Raw genomic sequence first — 20740 nt, forward strand, 5'->3', positions numbered from 1 at the left:
ACACCACGTAAACAACTCTTGCACACAAAGAACAAATACTTGCAACCCGACGTAAGAGAGGGGTTGTCAATCCCTCACGGGCAAAAAGATAGGTAAATTGTAGTAGATTGGATAAATAGATCTCGTGGGAATGCAAGATAAAATAAATAAGAATAAATTGCAACAAGATATTTTTGTATTTTTGGTTTAATAGATCTGGAAATAAAAGCAAATAAAAATAGATCGCAAAGGTGATGTTTGCTTGAACTACGTCGGTATTTTCTCAAATAGGAAGGGATGATGCAGCACAACAACAGTAGGTATTTCCCTCAGTGATGAGACCAAGGTTATCGAACCAGTAGGAGAACCACGCAACACTACGTAAACGGCACCTGCACGCAAATAACAAAATACTCGCAACACGACATATTAAAGGGTTGTCAATCCCTTTCGGGCAACGGCGCCAGAAATTGGCAAAAAGACGGGATAAAAATATGATAGATTGGATAAATGAATCTCGCGGAAACGCGAGATAAAATAAATAAGAATAAATTACAACAAGGTATTTTTGTATTTTTAGTTTAATAGATCTGAAAATAAAAGCAAATAAAAGTAGATCACGAAGGCAAAAATAATAAAGAAGAAGCCCGAGGGCCGTAGATTTCACTAGTGGCTTATCTCGAGAAAAATAGCAAACGGTGGATAAACCAATTACTGTTGGGCAATTGATAAAACTTTAAATAATCATGACGATATCCAGACAATGATCATTATATAGGCATTACGTCCAAGATTAGTAGACCGACTCCTGCCTGCATCTACTACTATTACTCCACACATCGATTGCTATTCAGCATGCATCTAGTGTATTAAGTTCATGAAGAAACAGAGTAATGCAATAAGAACGATGACATGATGTAGACAAGATCTATTTATGTACAAATAGGCCCCATCTTGTTATCCTTAATAGCAACGATACACACGTGTGGTTTTCCCTTCTGTCACTGGGATCAAGCACCGTAAGATCGAACCCATCACAAGGCGCCTCTTTCCATTGCAAAACAAATAGATCAAGTTGGCCAAACAAAACCCAAATATCGGAGAAGAAATACGAGGCTATAAGTAATCATGCATATAAGAGATCAAAGAAGACTCAAATAACGTTCATGGATAAAAAGATAGATCTGATCATAAACTCAAAACTCATCGGATCCCAACAAACACACCGCAAAAAAGAGTTACATCATATGGATCTCCAAAAGACCATTGTATTGAGAATCAAAAGAGAGAAAGGAATGTTGGGGAACGTAGTAATTTCAAAAAATTTCCTACGCACACGCAAGATCATGGTGATGCATAGCAACGAGGGGAGAGTGTGATCTACGTACCCTTGTAGACCGACAGCGGAAGCGTTATATCAACGCGGTTGATGTAGTCGTACGTCTTCACGATCCGACCGATCCAAGCACCGAAACTACGGCACCTCTGAGTTTCAGCACATGTTCAGCTCGATGACGATCCCCGGACTTCGATCCAGCAAAGTGTCGGGGAAGAGTTCCGTCAGCACGACGGCGTGGTGACGATCTTGATATTCAACTGTCGCAGGGCTTTGTCTAAGCACCACTACAATATTATCAAGGATTATGGTGGAAGGGGGCACCGCACACGGCTAAGAAAACGATCACGTGGATTAACTTGTGTGTCTAGGGGTGCCCCCTGCCTCCGTATATAAAGAAGCCAAGGGGGGTGCGGCCGGCCCTAGTAGGAGGCGCGCAGGAGGAGTCCTACTCCTACCGGGAGTAGGACTCCCCTCCCTTTCCTTGTCCAAGTAGGAGAGGGGAAAGGAAGGGAGAGAGGAGAGGAAGGAAAGGGGGGGCGCCGCCCCTCCCTCCTTGTCCAATTCGGACTAGGGGGAGAGGGGGGGCGCGGCCTGCCCTGGCAGCCCCTCCTCTTCTCCACTTTAGGCCCATGAGGCCCATTAACCCCCCGGGGGGTTCCGGTAACCCCCCGGTACTCCGGTTTTATCCGAAACTTTCCCGGAACACTTCCGGTGTCCGAATATAGCCGTCCAATATATCAATCTTTATGTCTTGACCATTTTGAGACTCCTCGTTATGTCCGCGATCATATCCGGGACTCCGAACCAACTTCGGTACATCAAAACTCATAAACTCATAATATAACTGTCATCGAAACCTTAAGCGTGCGGACCCTACGGGTTCAAGAACAATGTAGACATGACCGAGACATGTCTCCGGTCAATAACCAATAGCGGAACCTGGATGCTCATATTGGCTCCCACATATTCTATGAAGATCTTTATCGGTCAGACCGCATAACAACATACGTTGTTCCCTTTGTCATCGGTATGTTACTTGCCCGAGATTCGATCGTCGGTATATCAATACCTAGTTCAATCTCGTTACCGGCAAGTCTCTTTACTCATTCCGTAATACATATCTCGCAACTAACTCATTTAGTTGCATTGCTTGCAAGGCTTAGGTGATGTGCATTACCGAGAGGGCCTAGAGATACCTCTCCGACAATCGGAGTGACAAATCCTAATCTCGAAATACGCCAACCCAACATGTACCTTTGGAGACACCTGTAGAGCTCCTTTATAATCACCTAGTTACGTTGTGACGTTTGGTAGCACACAAAGTGTTCCTCCGATAAACGGGAGTTGCATAATCTCATAGTCATAGGAACATGCATAAGTCATGAAGAAAGCAATAGCAACATACTAAACGATCGAGTGATAAGCTAACGGAATGGGTCAAGTCAATCACATCATTCTCCTAATGATGTGATCCCATTAATCAAATAACAACTCTTTGTCTATGGTTAGGAAACATAACCATCTTTGATTAACGAGCTAGTCAAGTAGAGGCATACTAGTGACACTCTGTTTGTCTATGTATTCACACATGTATTATGTTTCCGGTTAATACAATTCTAGCATGAATAATAAACATTTATCATGAAATAAGGAAATAAATAATAACTTTATTATTGCCTCTAGGGCATATTTCCTTCAGTCTCCCACTTGCACTAGAGTCAATAATCTAGATTACACAGTAATGATTCTAACACCCATGGAGCTTTGGTGCTGATCATGTTTTGCTCGTGGAAGAGGCTTAGTCAATGGGTCTGCAACATTCAGATCCGTATGTATCTTGCAAATCTCTATGTCTCCCACCTGGACTAGATCCCGGATGGAATTGAAGCGTCTCTTGATGTGCTTGGTTCTCTTGTGAAATCTGGATTCCTTTGCCAAGGCAATTGCACCAGTATTGTCACAAAAGATTTTCATTGGACCCGATGCACTAGGTATGACACCTAGATCAGATATGAACTTCTTCATCCAGACTCCTTCGTTTGCTGCTTCCGAAGCAGCTATGTACTCCGCTTCACATGTAGATCCCGCCACACCGCTTTGTTTAGAACTGCACCAACTGACAGCTCCACCGTTTAATGTAAATACGTATCCGGTTTGCGATTTAGAATCGTCCGGATCAGTGTCAAAGCTTGCATCAACGTAACCATTTACGATGAGCTCTTTTTCACCTCCATATATGAGAAACATATCCTTAGTCCTTTTCAGGTATTTCAGGATGTTCTTGACCGCTGTCCAGTGATCCACTCCTGGATTACTTTGGTACCTCCCTGCTAGACTTATAGCAAGACACACATCAGGTCTGGTACACAGCATTGCATACATGATAGAGCCTATGGCTGAAGCATAGGGAACATCTTTCATTTTCTCTCTATCTTTTGCATTGGTCGGGCATTGAGTCTTACTCAATTTCACACCTTGTAACACAGGAAAGAATCCTTTCTTTGCTTGATCCATTTTGAACTTTTTCAAAATTTTGTCAAGGTATGTGCTTTGTCAAAGTCCAATTAAGCGTCTTGATCTATCTCTATAGATCTTAATGCCTAATATGTAAGCAGCTTCACCGAGGTCTTTCATTGAAAAACCCTTATTCAAGTATCCCTTTATGCTATCCAGAAATTCTATATCATTTCCGATTAGTAATATGTCATCTACATATAATATCAGAAATGCTACAGAGCTCCCACTCACTTTCTTGTAAATACAGGCTTCTCCAAAAGTCTGTACAAAACCAAATGCTTTGATCACACTATCAAAGCGTTTATTCCAACTCCGAGAGGCTTGCACCAGTCCATAAATGGATCGCTGGAGCTTGCACACTTTATTAGCTCCCTTTGGATCGACAAAACCTTCCGGCTGCATCATACACAACTCTTCTTCCAGAAATCCATTCAGGAATGCAGTTTTGACATCCATCTACCAAATTTCATAATCATAAAATGCGGCAATTGCTAACATGATTCGGACAGACTTAAGCATCGCTACGGGTGAGAAGGTCTCATCGTAGTCAATCCCTTGAACTTGTCGAAAACCTTTTGCGACAAGTCGAGCTTTGTAGACAGTAACATTACCGTCAGCGTCAGTCTTCTTCTTGAAGATCCATTTATTCTCAATTGCTTGCCGATCATTGGGAAAGTCAACCAAAGTCCATACTTTGTTTTCATACATGGATCCCATCTCAGATTTCATGGCTTCGAGCCATTTTGTGGAATCTGGGCTCACCATCGCTTCTTCATAGTTCGTGGGTTCATCATGATCTAGTAGCATGACTTCCAGAACAGGATTACCGTACCACTCTGGTGTGGATCTTACTCTGGTTGATCTACGAGGTTCAGTAGTAACTTGTTCTGAAGTTTCATGATCATTATCATTAGCTTCCTCACTAATTGGTGTAGGTGTCACAGAAACCTGTTTCTGCGATGTACTACTTTCCAAAAAGGGAGCAGGTACAGTTACCACATCAAGTTCTACTTTCCTCCCACTCACTTCTTTCGAGAGAAACTCCTTCTCCAGAAAGGATCCATTCTTAGCGACAAATGTCTTGCCTTCGGATCTGTGATAGAAGGTGTACCCAACAGTCTCTTTTCGGTATCCTATGAAGACACATTTCTTCGATTTGGGTTCAAGCTTATCAGGTTGAACTTTCTTCACATAAGCATCGCAGCCCCAAACTTTTAGAAATGACAACTTTGGTTTCTTGCCAAACCACAGTTCATAAGGCATCGTCTCAACGGATTTTGATGGTGCCCTATTTAACGTGAATGCGGCTGTCTCTAGAGCATAACCCCAAAACGATAGTGATAAATCTGTAAGAGACATCATAGATCGCACCATATCAAGTAAAGTACGATTACGACATTCGGACACACCATTACGCTGTGGTGTTCCAGGTGGCGTGAGTTGCGAAACTATTCCGCATTGTTTCAAATGTAGACCAAACTCGTAACTCAAATATTCTCCTCCACGATCAGATCGTAGAAACTTTATTTTCTTGTTACGATGATTTTCAACTTCACTCTGAAATTCTTTGAACTTTTCAAATGTTTTAGGCTTATGTTTCATTAAGTAGATATACCCATATCTGCTTAAATCATCTGTGAAGGTGAGAAAATAACGATATCCGCCACGAGCTTCAACATTCATTGGACCACATACATCTGTATGTATGATTATATGATTTCCAACAAATCTGTTGCTCTCTCCATAGTACCAGAGAACGGTGTTTTTGTCATCTTGCCCATGAGGCACGGTTCGCAAGTACCAAGTGATTCATAATCAAGTGGTTCCAAAAGTCCATCAGTATGGAGTTTCTTCATGCGTTTTACACCGATATGACCCAAACGGCAGTGCCACAAATAAGTTGCACTATCATTATCAACTCTGCATCTTTTGGCTTCAACATTATGAATATGTGTATCACTACTATCGAGATTCATCAAAAATAGACCATTCTTCAAGGGTGCATGACCATAAAAGATATTACTCATATAAATAGAACAACCATTATTCTCTGATTTAAATGAATAACTGTCTCGCATCAAACAAGATCCAGATATAATGTTCATGCTCAACGCTGGCACCAAATAACAATTATTTAGGTCTAATACTAATCCTGATGGTAGATGTAGAGGTAGCGTGCCGACCGCGATCACATCGACTTTGGAACCATTTCCCACGCGCATCGTCACCTCGTCCTTCGCCAGTGTTCGCTTAATCCATAGTCCCTGTTTCGAGTTGTTAATATTAGCAACAGAACCAATATCAAATACCCAGGTGCTATTGTGAGCTCTAGTAAGGTACACATCAATAACATGTATATCACATATACCTTTGTTCACCTTGCCATCCTTCTTATCTGCCAAATACTTCGGGCAGTTCCGTTTCCAGTGACCAGTCTGCTTGCAGTAGAAGCACTCAGTTTCAGGCTTAGGTCCAGATTTGGGTTTCTTCTCTTGAGCAGCAACTTGCTTGCTGTTCTTTTTGAAGTTCCCCTTCTTCTTCCCTTTCCCCTTTTTCTTGAAACTAGTGGTCTTGTTGACCATCAACACTTGATGCTCCTTTTTGATTTCTACTTCCGCAGCTTTTAGCATTGCGAAGAGCTCGGGAATAGTCTTATTCATCCCTTGCATATTATAGTTCATCACGAAGCTCTTGTAGCTAGGTGGCAGTGATTGGAGAATTCTGTCAATGATGCAATCATCTGGAAGATTAACTCCTAATTGAATCAAGTGATTATTATACCCAGACATTTTGAGTATATGCTCACTGAAAGAACTGTTCTCCTCCATCTTGCAGCTATAGAACTTATTGGAGACTTCATATCTCTCAATCCGGGCATTTGCTTGAAATATTAACTTCAACTCCTGGAACATCTCATATGCTCCATGATGTTCAAAACATCGTTGAAGTCCTGATTCTAAGCCGTAAAGCATGGCACACTGAACTATCGAGTAGTCATCAGCTTTGCTTTGCCAGACGTTCATAACATCTGGTGTTGCTCCAGCAGCAGGCCTGGCACCCAGCGATGCTTCCAGGACGTAATTCTTCTGTGCAGCAATGAGGATAATCCTCAAGTTACGGACCCATTCCGTGTAATTGCTACCATCATATTTCAACTTTGCTTTCTCAAGGAACGCATTAAAATTCAACGGAACAACAGCACGGGCCATCTATCTACAATCAAACATAAACAAGCAAGATACTATCAGGTACTAAGTTCATGATAAATTTAAGTTCAATTAATCATATTACTTAAGAACTCCCACTTAGAAAGACATCACTCTAATCTTCTAAGTGATTACGTGATCCAAATCAACTAAACCATAACCGATCATCACGTGAAATGGAGTAGTTTTCAATGGTGAACATCGCTATGTTGATCATATCTACTATATGATTCACGCTCGACCTTTCGGTCTCAGTGTTCAGAGGCCATATCTGCATATGCTAGGCTCGTCAAGTTTAACCTAAGTATTCTGCGTGTGCAAAACTGGCTTGCACCCGTTGTAGATGGACGTAGAGCTTATCACACCCGATCATCACGTGGTGTCTGGGCACGACGAACTTTGGCAACGGTGCATACTCAGGGAGAACACTTTTATCTTGAAATTTAGTGAGAGATCATCTTATAATGCTACCGTCAAACAAAGCAAGATAAGATGCATAAAAGATAAACATCACATGCAATCAATATAAGTGATATGATATGGCCATCATCTTCTTGTACTTGTGATCTCCATCTCCGAAGTACCGTCATGATCACCATCGTCACCGGCGTGACACCTTGATCACCATCGTAGCATCGTTGTCGTCTCGCCAATCTTATGCTTCCACGACTATCGCTACCGCTTAGTGATAAAGTAAAGCATTACAGCGCAGTTGCATTGCATACAATAAAGCGACAACCATATGGCTCCTGCCAGTTGCCGATAACTCGGTTACAAAACATGATCATCTCATACAATAAAATTTAGAATCATGTCTTGACCATATCACATCACAACATGCCCTGCAAAAACAAGTTAGACGTCCTCTACTTTGTTGTTGCAAGTTTTACGTGGCTGCTACGGGCTTAAGCAAGAACCAATCTTACCTACGCATCAAAACCACAACGATAGTTTGTCAAGTTGGTGTTGTTTTAACCTTCGCAAGGACCGGGCGTAGCCACACTCGGTTCAACTAAAGTTCGAGAAACTGACACCCACTAGCCACCTTTGTGCAAAGCACGTCGGGAGAACCGGTCTCGCGTAAGCGTACGCGTAATGTCGGTCCGAGCTGCTTCGTCCAACAATACCGCCGAACCAAAGTATGACATGCTGGTAAGCAGTATGACTTATATCGCCCACAACTCACTTGTGTTCTACTCGTGCATATAACATCAACACATAAAACCTAGGCTCGGATGCCACTGTTGGGGAACGTAGTAATTTCAAAAAAATTCCTACGCACACGCAAGATCATGGTGATGCATAGCAACGAGGGGAGAGTGTGATCTACGTACCCTTGTAGACCGACAACGGAAGCGTTATATCAACGCGGTTGATGTAGTTGTACGTCTTCATGATCCGATCGATCCAAGCACCGAAACTACGGCACCTCCGAGTTTCAGCACACGTTCAGCTCGATGATGATCCCCGGACTCCGATCCAGCAAAGTGTCGGGGAAGAGTTCCGTCAGCACGACGGCGTGGTGACGATCTTGATGTTCAACTGTCGCAGGGCTTCGCCTAAGCACCACTACAATATTATCGAGGATTATGGTGGAAGGGGGCACCGCACACGGCTAAGAAAACGATCACGTGGATCAACTTGTGTGTCTAGGGGTGCCACCTGCCTCTGTATATAAAAGAGCCAAGGAGGGTGCGGCCGGCCCTAGTAGGAGGCGCGCAGGAGGAGTCCTACTCCTACCGGGAGTAGGACTCCCCTCCCTTTCCTTGTCCAAGTAGGAGAGGGGGAAGGAAGGGAGAGAGGAGAGGAAGGAAAGGGGGGCGCCGCCCCTTCCTCCTTGTCCAATTCAGACTAGGGGGAGAGGGGGCGTGTGGCCTGCCCTGGCAGCCCCTCCTCTTCTCCACTTTAGGCCCATGAGGCCCATTAACCCCCCGGGGGGTTCCGGTAACCCCCGGTACTCCAGTTTTATCGAAACTTCCCCGGAACACTTCCGGTGTCCGAATATAGCCGTCTAATATATCAATCTTTATGTCTCGACCATTTTGAGACTCCTCGTTATGTCCGCGATCATATCCGGGACTCCAAACCAACTTCGGTACATCAAAACTCATAAACTCATATTATAACTATCATCGAAACCTTAAGCGTGCGGACCCTACGGGTTTGAGAACAATGTAGACATGACCGAGACATGTCTCCGGTCAATAACCAATAGCGGAACCTGGATGCTCATATTGGCTCCCACATATTCTACTAAGATCTTTATCGGTCAGACCGCATAACAACATACGTTGTTCCCTTTGTCATCGGTATGTTACTTGCCCGAGATTCGATCGTCGGTATATCAATACCTAGTTCAATCTCGTTACCGGCAAGTCTCTTTACTCGTTCCGTAATACATCATCTCGCAACTAACTCATTTAGTTGCATTGCTTGCAAGGCTTAGGTGATGTGCATTACCGAGAGGGCCTAGAGATACCTCTCCGACAATCGGAGTGACAAATCCTAATCTCGAAATACGCCAACCCAACATGTACCTTTGGAGACACATGTAGAGCTCCTTTATAATCACCCAGTTACGTTGTGACGTTTGGTAGCACACAAAGTGTTCCTCCGGTAAATGGGAGTTGCATAATCTCATAGTCATAGGAACATGTATAAGTCATGAAGAAAGCAATAGCAACATACTAAACGATCAAGTGCTAAGCTAACGGAATGGGTCAAGTCAATCACATCATTCTCCTAATGATGTGATCCCGTTAATCAAATAACAACTCTTTGTCTATGGTTAGGAAACATAACCATCTTTGATTAACGAGCTAGTCAAGTAGAGGCATACTAGTGACACTCTGTTTGTCTATGTATTCACACATGTATTATGTTTCCGGTTAATACAATTCTAGCATGAATAATAAACATTTATCATGAAATAAGGAAATAAATAATAACTTTATTATTGCCTCTAGGGCATATTTCCTTCAAGGAAGCCATCTAGCTACTAACTACGGACCCGTAGGTCTACAAAGAACTACTCACACATCATCAGAGAGGCACCAATGGGCATGATGAACCCCTCTGTGATGGTGTCTAGATTGGATCTGGTGGTTCTGGAACTTAATTGATTTTCGTCGACTCCTCTAGGGTTTCTGAAATATTGGGGTATTTATAGAGCAAAGAGGCAGTGCGGGAGGCCACCGAGGTGGGCACAACCCACCAGGGCGCGCCTGGGCCTCCAGGCGCGCCCTGGTGTCTTGTGCTCACCTCGGGCTCCCTCTTCGGTAATTCTTTGGCCCACTGGATGTCTTCTGGTCCAAAAAAACCCACAAAAAGTTTTGCTGCGTTTGGACTACGTTTGGTATTGATTTTCTGTGATGTAAAAAACATGCAGAAAACAACAACTTGCACTTGGCACTATGTCAATATATTAGTATCAAAAAATGATATAAAGTGACTATGAGATGATTGTAAAACATCCAACAATGATAATATAACAGCATGGAACAATCAAAAATTATAGATACGTTGGAGACGTATCATGGAGTCTGTTCCTGGAAGTCCGAGAAGGACTCTTACTTATGGGCAAAACCGACATTGAGGAGGCTCTTTCTCCAAGTTATGACCCCAGGGCTCAACATATAAATATAGGGGCAGGGCTAGCACGTGGAACACATCATGAATCACCAAGTCGTGTGCCGGCAACCCCATCCCCTCTAGTTTATCTTCTGTCATAGTTTCCGTTGTGCTTGGCGAAGCCCTGCAGAGATTGTTCTTCACCACCACTGTCACCACGTCGTCGTGCTGCGGGAAATCATCTACTACTTCGTCCGTCTTGCTGGATCAAGAAGGCGAGGACGTCATCGAGCTGAACGTGTGCTGAACGCGGAGGTGCCGTACGTTCGGTACTTGATCGGGACGGATCGTGAAGGTGTACTACTACATCAACCACGTTGATAAAACGCTTCCACTTTGCGATCTTCAAGGGTATGAAGATGCTCCCCCCCTCTCGTAGCTATGCATCTCCATGGATAGATCTTGCGTGTGCGTAGAAATTTTTTGTTTTCCATGCAACGTTGATGTCACTTGAAGCTACCTCGGTATTTCCCCAAAGAGGAAGAGATGATGCAGCACAACGGCGGTAGGTATTTCCCTCAGATACGAAACCAAGGTTATCGAACCAGTAGGAGAACCAAGCAACACAACGTAAACGACACCTGCACACAAATAACAACTTCTCGCAACCCGACATGTTAAAGGGGTTGTCAATCCCTTCCGGGGTACGACGCCTCAAGATAGCCAAACGAACGTGAGATAAATTTGTAGTAGATTGATAGATCAAACGCCAAATAAAATAAATAAGAATAAATTGTAGCAAGGTATTTTTGCATTTTTGGTTTAATAGATCTGAAAATAAAAGCAAGGAAAAATAGATCGCAAAGGCAAATAATCTGAGAAAGAGACCCGGGGGGGCGTAGGTTTCACTAGTGGCTTCTCTCGAGAAAAATAGCAAACGGTGGTGAACAAATTACTGTTGGGCAATTCACAAAACTTCAAATACTCATGACGATATCCAGGCAATGATCATTACATAGGCATCACGTCCAAGATTAGTAGACCGACGTCTGCCTCCATCTACTACTGTTACTCCACACATCGACCGCTATCCAGCATGCATCTAGTGTATTAAGTTCATGATGAAGAAACGAAGTAATGCAATAAGAACAATGACATGATGTAGACAAGATCTATCTATGTAGAGATAGACCCCATCATTTTATCCTTAGTAGCAACGATACATACGTGTCGGTTCCCTTTCTGTCACTGGGATCAAGCACCGTAAGATCGAACCCACTACAAAGCACCTCTTCCCATTGCAAGATAAATAGATCAAGTTGGCAAAACAAAATCCAAATATCGGAGAAGTAATACGAGGCTATAAGAGATCATGCATAAAAGAGATCAAAGAAACTCAAATACTTTCATGGATATAAAAAGATATATCTGATCATAAACTCAAAGTTCATCGATCCCAACAAACACACCGCAAAAAGTTACATCATATGGATCTCCAAGAGACCATTGTATTGAGAATCAAGAGATAGAGAGATGAAGCCATCTAGCTACTAACATCGGACCCGGAGGTCTACAAAGAACTACTCACGCATCATTGGAGAGGCACCAATGGAGGTGGTGAACCCCATCCGAGATGGTGTCTAGATTGGATCTGGTGGTTCTGGACTCTGCAGCTGCTGGATTAATATTTCGTCAAGTCCCCTAGGGTTCTGGAAATATTGGGGTATTTATAGAGCAAAGTGAAAGTGCAACTATCCCTGGGTGGTTTTGGTAATTCCTAACAACATATAGCTCATTGAGCTAACATTATTCCAAGATTAATATTTCAGGAAAAGCTCAATGAATGGCATGGCATGGATGAGGAAAGTGGATCCCTCAAAATTCTAAGGACAAAAAGTTTGGCTCAAGCTTTAAGCTCAAGACTCTACATTTTATATTTTAGTGATCCAAGATCACATTGAGTCTATAGGAAAAGCCAATACTATCAAGGAGGGATGAGGTGTTGCTTAATGGCTTGCTTGCTCAAAATGCTTAGTGATATGCTCCAAAATCTTCAACTACCTTCCCACATCCACATATGACCTAAACCAAAAGTCAAACTCGGCCCCACCGATTCTTTCTATCCGGCGCCACCGAGTTTCAAATGTCATAGCCATTTTCACAAACCCTAGGCAAATCGGTCTCACCGATAGGGATCTCGGTCTCACCGAGATGGGATTGTAATCTATCTGTTTCCCTTCGTAACATTTCGGTCTTACCGAGATGAGCGATCGGTCCTACCGAGATTGCAATGTAAACTCTCTGTTTCCCTTTTGTAACACTTCGGTCTCACCGAGATGAGCGAATCGGTCCCACCGAGTTTACTTGACCAACTCTCTGGTTAGCTTATTACCAAAATCGTTCCCACCGAGTTTGTGTAATCGGTCACACCGAGATTACGTTATGCCCTAACCCTAACCATATCGGTCCTACCGAGTTGCATCTCAGTCCCACCGAAAATCCTAACGGTCACTAGGTTTGCTGAATCGGTCCGACCGAGTTTAACCATTCGGTCCCACCGAGTTTGGCAAATTGTGTGTAACGGTTAGATTTTGTGTGGAGGCTATATATACCCCTCCACCCACTCTTCATTCGTGGAGAGAGCCATCAGAACATACCTACATTTCCAATACACATTTTCTGAGAGAGAACCACCTACACTTGTGTTGAGGTCAAGATATTCCATTCCAACCATATGAATCTTGATCTCTAGCCTTCCCCAAGTTGCTTTCCACTCAAATCTTCTTTCCACCAAATCCAAATCCTGTGTGAGAGAGTTGAGTGTTGGGGAGACTATCATTTGAAGCACAAGAGCAAGGAGTTCATCATCAACACACCATTTGTTACTTCTTGGAGAGTGGTGTCTCCTAGATTGGCTAGGTGTCACTTGGGAGCCTCCGACAAGATTGTGGAGTTGAACCAAGGAGTTTGTAAGGGCAAGGAGATCGCCTACTTCGTGAAGATCTACCGCTAGTGAGGCAAGTCCTTCGTGGGTGACGGCCGTGATGGAATAGACAAGGTTGCTTCTTCATGGACACTTCGTGGGTGGAGCCCTCCGTGGACTCGCGCAACCGTTACCCTCCGTGGGTTGAAGTCTCCATCAACGTGGATGTACGATAGCACCACCTATCGGAACCACGACAAAAACATCCGTGTCTCCAATTGCGTTTGAATCCTCCAAACCCTTCCCTTTACATTCTTGCAAGTTGCATGCTTTACTTTCCGGTGCTCATATACTCTTTTGCATGCTTGCTTGAATTGTGTGGAGATTGCTTGACTTGTGCTAAGATAGCTAAAATCTGCCAAGAACTAAAATTGGGAAAAGGCTAGATTTTTATTTGGTCAAGTAGTCTAATCACCCCCCTCTAGACATACTTTCGATCCTACAAGTGGTATCAGAGCTTTGGTCTCCATTTGCTTTGATTTCCAAAGCTTTTGGCGGTCATAGCCTTGGTTTCACAACCTAGGAGTGTATGGCGTCTAGCGAGGGAAATTATCACCGTAGAGGTCCTTACTTTGATGGCACTAATTTTGCTAGTTGGAAGCATAAGATTAAAATGCATATTCTTGGACATAACCCTGCCGTTTGGGCTATTGTGTGTATTGGCTTGCAAGGTGAATTCTTTAACAGGAAAGAACCGAACCATGAAGCCACCGCGGAAGAGTTGAAAATGCTGCAATACAACGCTCAAGCTTGTGATATCCTCTTCAACGGATTGTGCCCCGAAGAATTCAACAAAATTAGCCGTCTTGAGAATGCAAAGGAAATTTGGGATACTTTGATTGATATGCACGAAGGTACCGACTCCGTCAAGGAATCCAAATTGGATGTGCTTCAAAGTCAACTTGACAAGTTCAAAATGAAGGATGGTGAAGGTGTTGCTGAAATGTACTCTAGGCTTTCTCTTTATCACAAATGAGATTGCCGGCTTAGGGAGTGAAGAGATGACTGATAGATTCATCATCAAGAAGATCCTAAGAGCCTTGGATGGAAAATATGATACCGTGTGCACATTGATCCAAATGATGCCAAATTACAAAGATTCAAGCCAACGAAAGTCATCGGAAGAATTGTTGCTCATGAGATGTCACTCAAGGATAAAGAGGAACTTCACGACAAATCAAGTGGTGCTTACAAAGCCTCATGTGAAGCCCCCACATCATCGAGTGAGAAACAAACCTTCAATGAAGAATTGAACTTAATGGTGAAGAACTTCAACAAGTTCTACAAGAGTAGAAGCAAAGAGAGAAGCTCCAAGTCAAGGTCCTACAATGACAAAAGATCTTCTAGTCGAGAGCGAAACTGATACAATTGTGGAAGGCCCGGACACTATTCCAATGAGTGTACGGCCCCCTACAAGAGAAGAGAAGATTCTCCCAAGAGAAGAAGTAGAAGAGAAGAACCACCGTCTAGAGAAAGAAGGAGTAGAGATGATCGTTATGAACGAAGACCCTCACGGAGAAGCAAGGATTCGGAAAGAAAGGACAAGTCATCAAGGAGATACACAAAGCGAAGACATCAAGCTCATGTTGGTGAATGGGTATCCGACTCCGACTCTGACAACCACTCAGAGAGAAGCTATCACGCCGACTCCGAATATACTCAAGATGAAGGTGTTGCCAGTCTAGCACTTGTGACAACCAACTCCTACGACATATTTGACTCACCAAATGAAGGAGTTGGAACATGCTTCATGGCTAAAGGCCCAAAGGTATCACACCCCGAGTATGTTGATTTCAATAGTGATGAAGATGACTTGTTAGGTGATGATGATTTACTTGTTGACAACTCTAGTGATGAATACTATGATGAAACGTCAATTAATCATGCTAATCAAGATAAAACGAATGACAATGATAAGGAGAAGATTGAGTCTCTAACTAAAGAACTAAACACTCTTAAGTTAGCTCATGAAACTATCTTATGAGATCATCGAGAACTTTCAAGGACTCATGAGAAATTGCGCTTTGAAAAGCTCAACCTTGAGCAAGAGCATGAGTTCTTAAAAGCAATCAATGATGATCTTCGTAAGATAAGTTCTTCTTACATTGCCAAGTGTTTACTCTTATCCACTTACATGCCTCAAGTCAAGTCTAGTAACAAGAACAAGACAGATTCTTCCTCTAGTAGTAACAATAATCATGCTAAATCCAATATTGTTGCTTCTAGTAGTTCTCTTGATTCCACTAATGATTCTCTTAGCCAAGTTACACTTGAGCAAGAAAATAGCTTATTGAAGGTAATTATAGAGAAAGGTGTTTACAAGAGCCTTGCTGGAAGTAAGCAATTCGAGGAAATTGTGCGCAAGCAAGGAAGGCACCGGAAGAATCAAGGTGTTGGTTTTGAACGAAAGTTCAATGCCAATGGAGTTGAGTGGGAAGAAGATCAATACCCCAAGACGAAGTTTGTTCCTCAACAAGAGAAGTATGATCCTAATTATTTCAAAGGGACACAAGCTCAAGATGATCTTCCACCACAAGACCACAAGCAAAAAGGCAAGGACAAGCTTCAAGAGGAAACTGATGCATTTGAAGAAGCTCCTAAGGCCTTGGTCAAGTGGGTTCCCAAGACTACTTCAAGTTCCACTTCATCAAGTACAACTACAACACCAAGGATTCCCATCAAGATGGTGTGGATCCCGAAGAAGAAGAACTAGAGAGTTCTTGAGGGTGACTCCGCCAACATACTTCACTCTTATCATCTTAGCAAGAACAAGTGCAATCAACTTCCACATCTTGCACTAGTTCAAGGAGTCACAAACCCTCTTGTTGGTAATACAAGGGACAAGGTAACCTAAAAGCTTTCATAGACATCATCTTGTGTGTGCATCACTTTATGTCTATGGAGATCCTTGTTTGTTCCTTGTGGGACTAACCCGTGTAGGTATTGAAAGTGCAACTCACTCCAATGGATAGCTTCAAATGATCTACATCAACATTGAGCATCCACATCTTCAACATCTACATGAAGTCATCATCGACAAAACCCAAGGTTAGTTCATCCCTCTTAGGGGGGATCTCACATCTAGGGGGAGCTTTACTCTAAGAATTGAGCTAAAGCAACTCTAATGGTGTGAACACAACAATGCTTTATGTAAAAGTCGTAACCCCACTTGTGCTTAAACGATGAGTATGACCTATGATCAAATGTTCTCATTTGACTCCTAAGTCAATATACTCATATATAGATGACCTAGTCATCGCAAATTGTTTGATAGATGCTAGAATTGGTTGTGCATGCTTTGCCACATATTTCAATTGCCATTTTATTGTGTGAGCATGTTGATTGCATATTTTACTCATTCAAGGACATCCACTTGTTGTTTTGATTGATTGGTTTTCTTTTCTTTTGCCAAGTGGATGGACAAGAATGCCTAAGAACCCTCTCTAGCTATCTATGCTTTTCTCGTCTCAAACTCTATTCATGCTACATCACAAAATTTGATCAAGTCAGATTCGAACCACTCTGTGTGAGGAGCACTCGGAGTCCCCGATTCATCATAGACTTAAACTTCCAAAACTTCTTTGTGCGTTTCGGCCTGACCAATTCATCCATTTCGGTCATACCGAGATCACTAAGTCGATCTAGGTTTTCAATCTCGGTGCAACCGATTTGAACCTTTCGGTCACACCGAGTTTCAGTAACTGATTGCAGTTATGAATCTCGGTGCCATCGAGTTGTTCCACTCGGTCACACCGACAGGGTCGGGCTATATATACCCACGGGTCAAATTTTGGAAAACTTTCCGAACCTCCTCGACCCGCGCTTAGCCCGCTCTGCCTCCAGGGTCTCCGGATCGTCTTCCTCGTCGCCAGCCGCCTCCTGCTGCTGGTCTCCACCGCCGTCAACGGGAATCATCCCCGCCGTTGCCGCCGTAGCGAGTTCATCGCCGAACTAGGGTATGGACTCGATCACTGTGCTATCCCTATCTGATTCCTAGCACATTGTGTTCGCCATGTATCTTGCCACGATTGAGATCATTCTTATCCAGTCAAAACACTCCGTAGTTTAGTCGTGAATTGGAAATTTAGGGTTAGGTTTCCGCCGAAACCATCTCGGACCCACCGAATTGTGGAACTCGGTACCACCGATTCGGCTCAGGCCATTGCACATGTAATGTTCGGTCTGATCGAGAATTGCAAATCGGTGTGACCAAGTTCAGGACTTTGTGAAACCCTAGTAGTCTCGGTGCCACCGAACTGTGACTCGGTCTGATTGAGTTCACTAGTTTAGGTTCCAACAGCTGCTTCGGTATCACCGAGTTTACAAATCGGTTGATCCGAAATGCTTTCTGTGGAAAACTAAAACTAAGTTTTTGACTCATTTTTTGCAAAAACCTCTACATTTTGTGATGCTCATCCACTCTATCTCATCTATATCTATTCACAGGGTCTGCTGTCAGTGTTTGCAATATGTCTAATCAGAGTGACAGCCAGAACAGGTCAGAGGAGCAGGTTCACCTGAGTGAGGGCACTAGTCCCTCTAGCAGTTCAGATGATGGTAGCAGGAGCACCCCAAGCAACTTACCCAAAGCTGCCACCAGGGCCAGAAAGAAGAAGACCTCTGAATCTGAGGATAAAGACTATGTGGCAGTTGAGGGTGAGGCCACTTCCAAGAAGAAAGTGGTTAAGAAGGAATATAGCACTGCTGCTGCCACCAAGCCAGGCATGAAGCAAAAGGTTCCTGCAAAGAGAATTCCAATGTCTAAGGCCAGAGCATCTACTCAAGTCCCATTGGGATCTGAACCCAAAGAGGCTACTGCAGAAGGGAAGAAGAGGAAGGAGAGGATCAAAAAGACCACTGATAGAGTGCTTGGGAGATCCTCAATCATGAGAGATTCTGAAGAGGAAGAGGAAGAAGAGGTTGCTGCACCAGCACCCAAGGCACAAAAGCTGATGGGTGATGCTATAAAGTCAGGGGCTGCAACATCAAAGCCCAAAGAAGCACCCAAAGCAGCCTCCAAGCCTAAGAGTGCACCTAAGAGGAATACCAGGAGTATACCAGCTACTGAGAAGAACAAGGCCCCAGTGCCTGAAGTTGCTGCTGATGAAGATGATGAAGGACAAGTCTTGAGGAAGCTCAAACCCAAAATCCCAGATCACAATGATGCTCATCCAGTAGCTGAGAACATGAAGATAAGGAAGGACTTAGGTCTGAGGCTATGGAGAGAGTCAGATCCATATGCCACTAGGAGAAGGACTGCTGTTGATTACAAGTTCCACACAAAGGAATAGCAGGACTTCTATGAGACAGTGTTGCTTGATAAGAAGCCCATAGTGTGTGACATGAGATGGGTCAACTGGGACTACATCAAGGAGAATGAGGATCACTATCCAGGTGTACATGATAGTTTCAAGGCTTGTGGAGTCGATGAGTTTGTGGCTTAGAAGCTCACAAAATGGAATGATGAGCTCATCATGCAGTTCTACTCCACAACTCATTTCTACCCAGATGGAAGGATTGTCTGGATGTCTGAAGGTACGAGGTACCAGTCCACGGTTGCTGAATGGGCGAAGTTGATCAATGCCCCAAAAGAGAGTGAAGATGACTTGGATGTCTATGCCAACAGGAAGAAGGATCACAACACAATGGCACACATGTACAAGGAGATCCCAGATGCTGCTCTTGAGACACATAAGTTTGGATCTGTACATTACCTTCTATCAGGCTTGCCAACCATCAACTGGATCCTCAGGCACACTCTCTTGCCAAAGTCAGGTGATCACAAGATGATCAGAGGCCATGCAATTAACTTGCTTCACATCTTTGATGTCCCACAGAAGTTCAAAGTCATGAGCCTAATAGTTGAAACTATCAAGAGGACAACTGCAGACCAGAAGAGGAGTTGTGGGTATGCCCCACAGATCCAGGAGGAAATCAACTCTAAGATGGGCACTGGTACATATCTGCTGGACAAGGAGCACATGCCTATCTATCCAGACTTCGAGGACAACATTGTGGTTATGAATGAGGATGAACCATCTTCTGTGCACGCACAAGCCAAGAAGGAGAAGGCAAAAGCTGAAAAGGCTGCAAGGATGCCAACTACTAAAGAAGCATCTCAGTATCTCCTGAAGAGCAAGCAAGATCATCTTGGCTACCTGATTGCATCCACTCTGAGGATTGAGAAGGGACTGGCCACCCTGACTCAAAACCAGGAGAGCTTGGAAAGAATCGTGGAGCAAAAATTCTATGACTTGGATGTGAAGGTAACTGAGATTCAGTCTGTTGTGGAGCAACTTCAAGATGATATGCAGGAGAGGAAGGGCAAGACAACCACTGATGCATTTGCCAGAGTGCCTAGAGCTCAGAGGTCTGCTGCAGTGCCTGTTCCAGACACTAGAGCCACTTCATTTACACCAGCTACAGCTTCAGCGCAACCAGCTCCAGCACCTACTCCATCAGCTCCATCTACTTCGACTGAAGCCTTCGTTCTTGGAGTTATCCGGACACCACCACCTGAAGACCAAGCTTGAGAGACGTTTTAGTGCTATGCATTTTCTATGAACTTTTTGGTAACTTGTTGCCAAAGGGGGAGAAACATGTATAGATCATAGGCTTCGAGAGAGAGTGTTGCTTTTTATCCTCTCTTGCTTTGGTGGTTGAACTTTGTTTGTCTTTTGATTGCTTGAGATACTATGCTATTATCTATGAGACATTGATGATCATGTGGTTGATCATAAGCTACACTTATGCTTGTTAGATGATATTATCTTACTTATCCTTATATGATCATTCACTTTGCTTGGTGATGAGTGCATGTATTCAATCTTTATTATTTTGAGTGCTCCACCAAGATGTATGTGACATGGAAGAGTAACCCATGATCCTAACTCATTGTACATTTGCAGTCCAAAGCAAATCTTAAGATATGCACAAATTTAGGGGGAGCTCTTGCTTTTCACATACTTCTCAAAGCGACAATATCTTTCACTCTTATTATCATTTGTCGAAGCTTTGATCTATATGTTGTCATGAATTACCAAAAAGGGGGAGATTGAAAGTGCAACTATCCCTGGGTGGTTTTGGTAATTCCTAACAACATATAGCTCATTGAGCTAACATTATTCCAAGATTAATATTTCAGGA

The sequence above is a fragment of the Triticum urartu genome, chromosome 7, assembly GCF_003073215.2.
Source record: "Triticum urartu cultivar G1812 chromosome 7, Tu2.1, whole genome shotgun sequence".
NCBI lineage: Eukaryota > Viridiplantae > Streptophyta > Magnoliopsida > Poales > Poaceae > Triticum > Triticum urartu.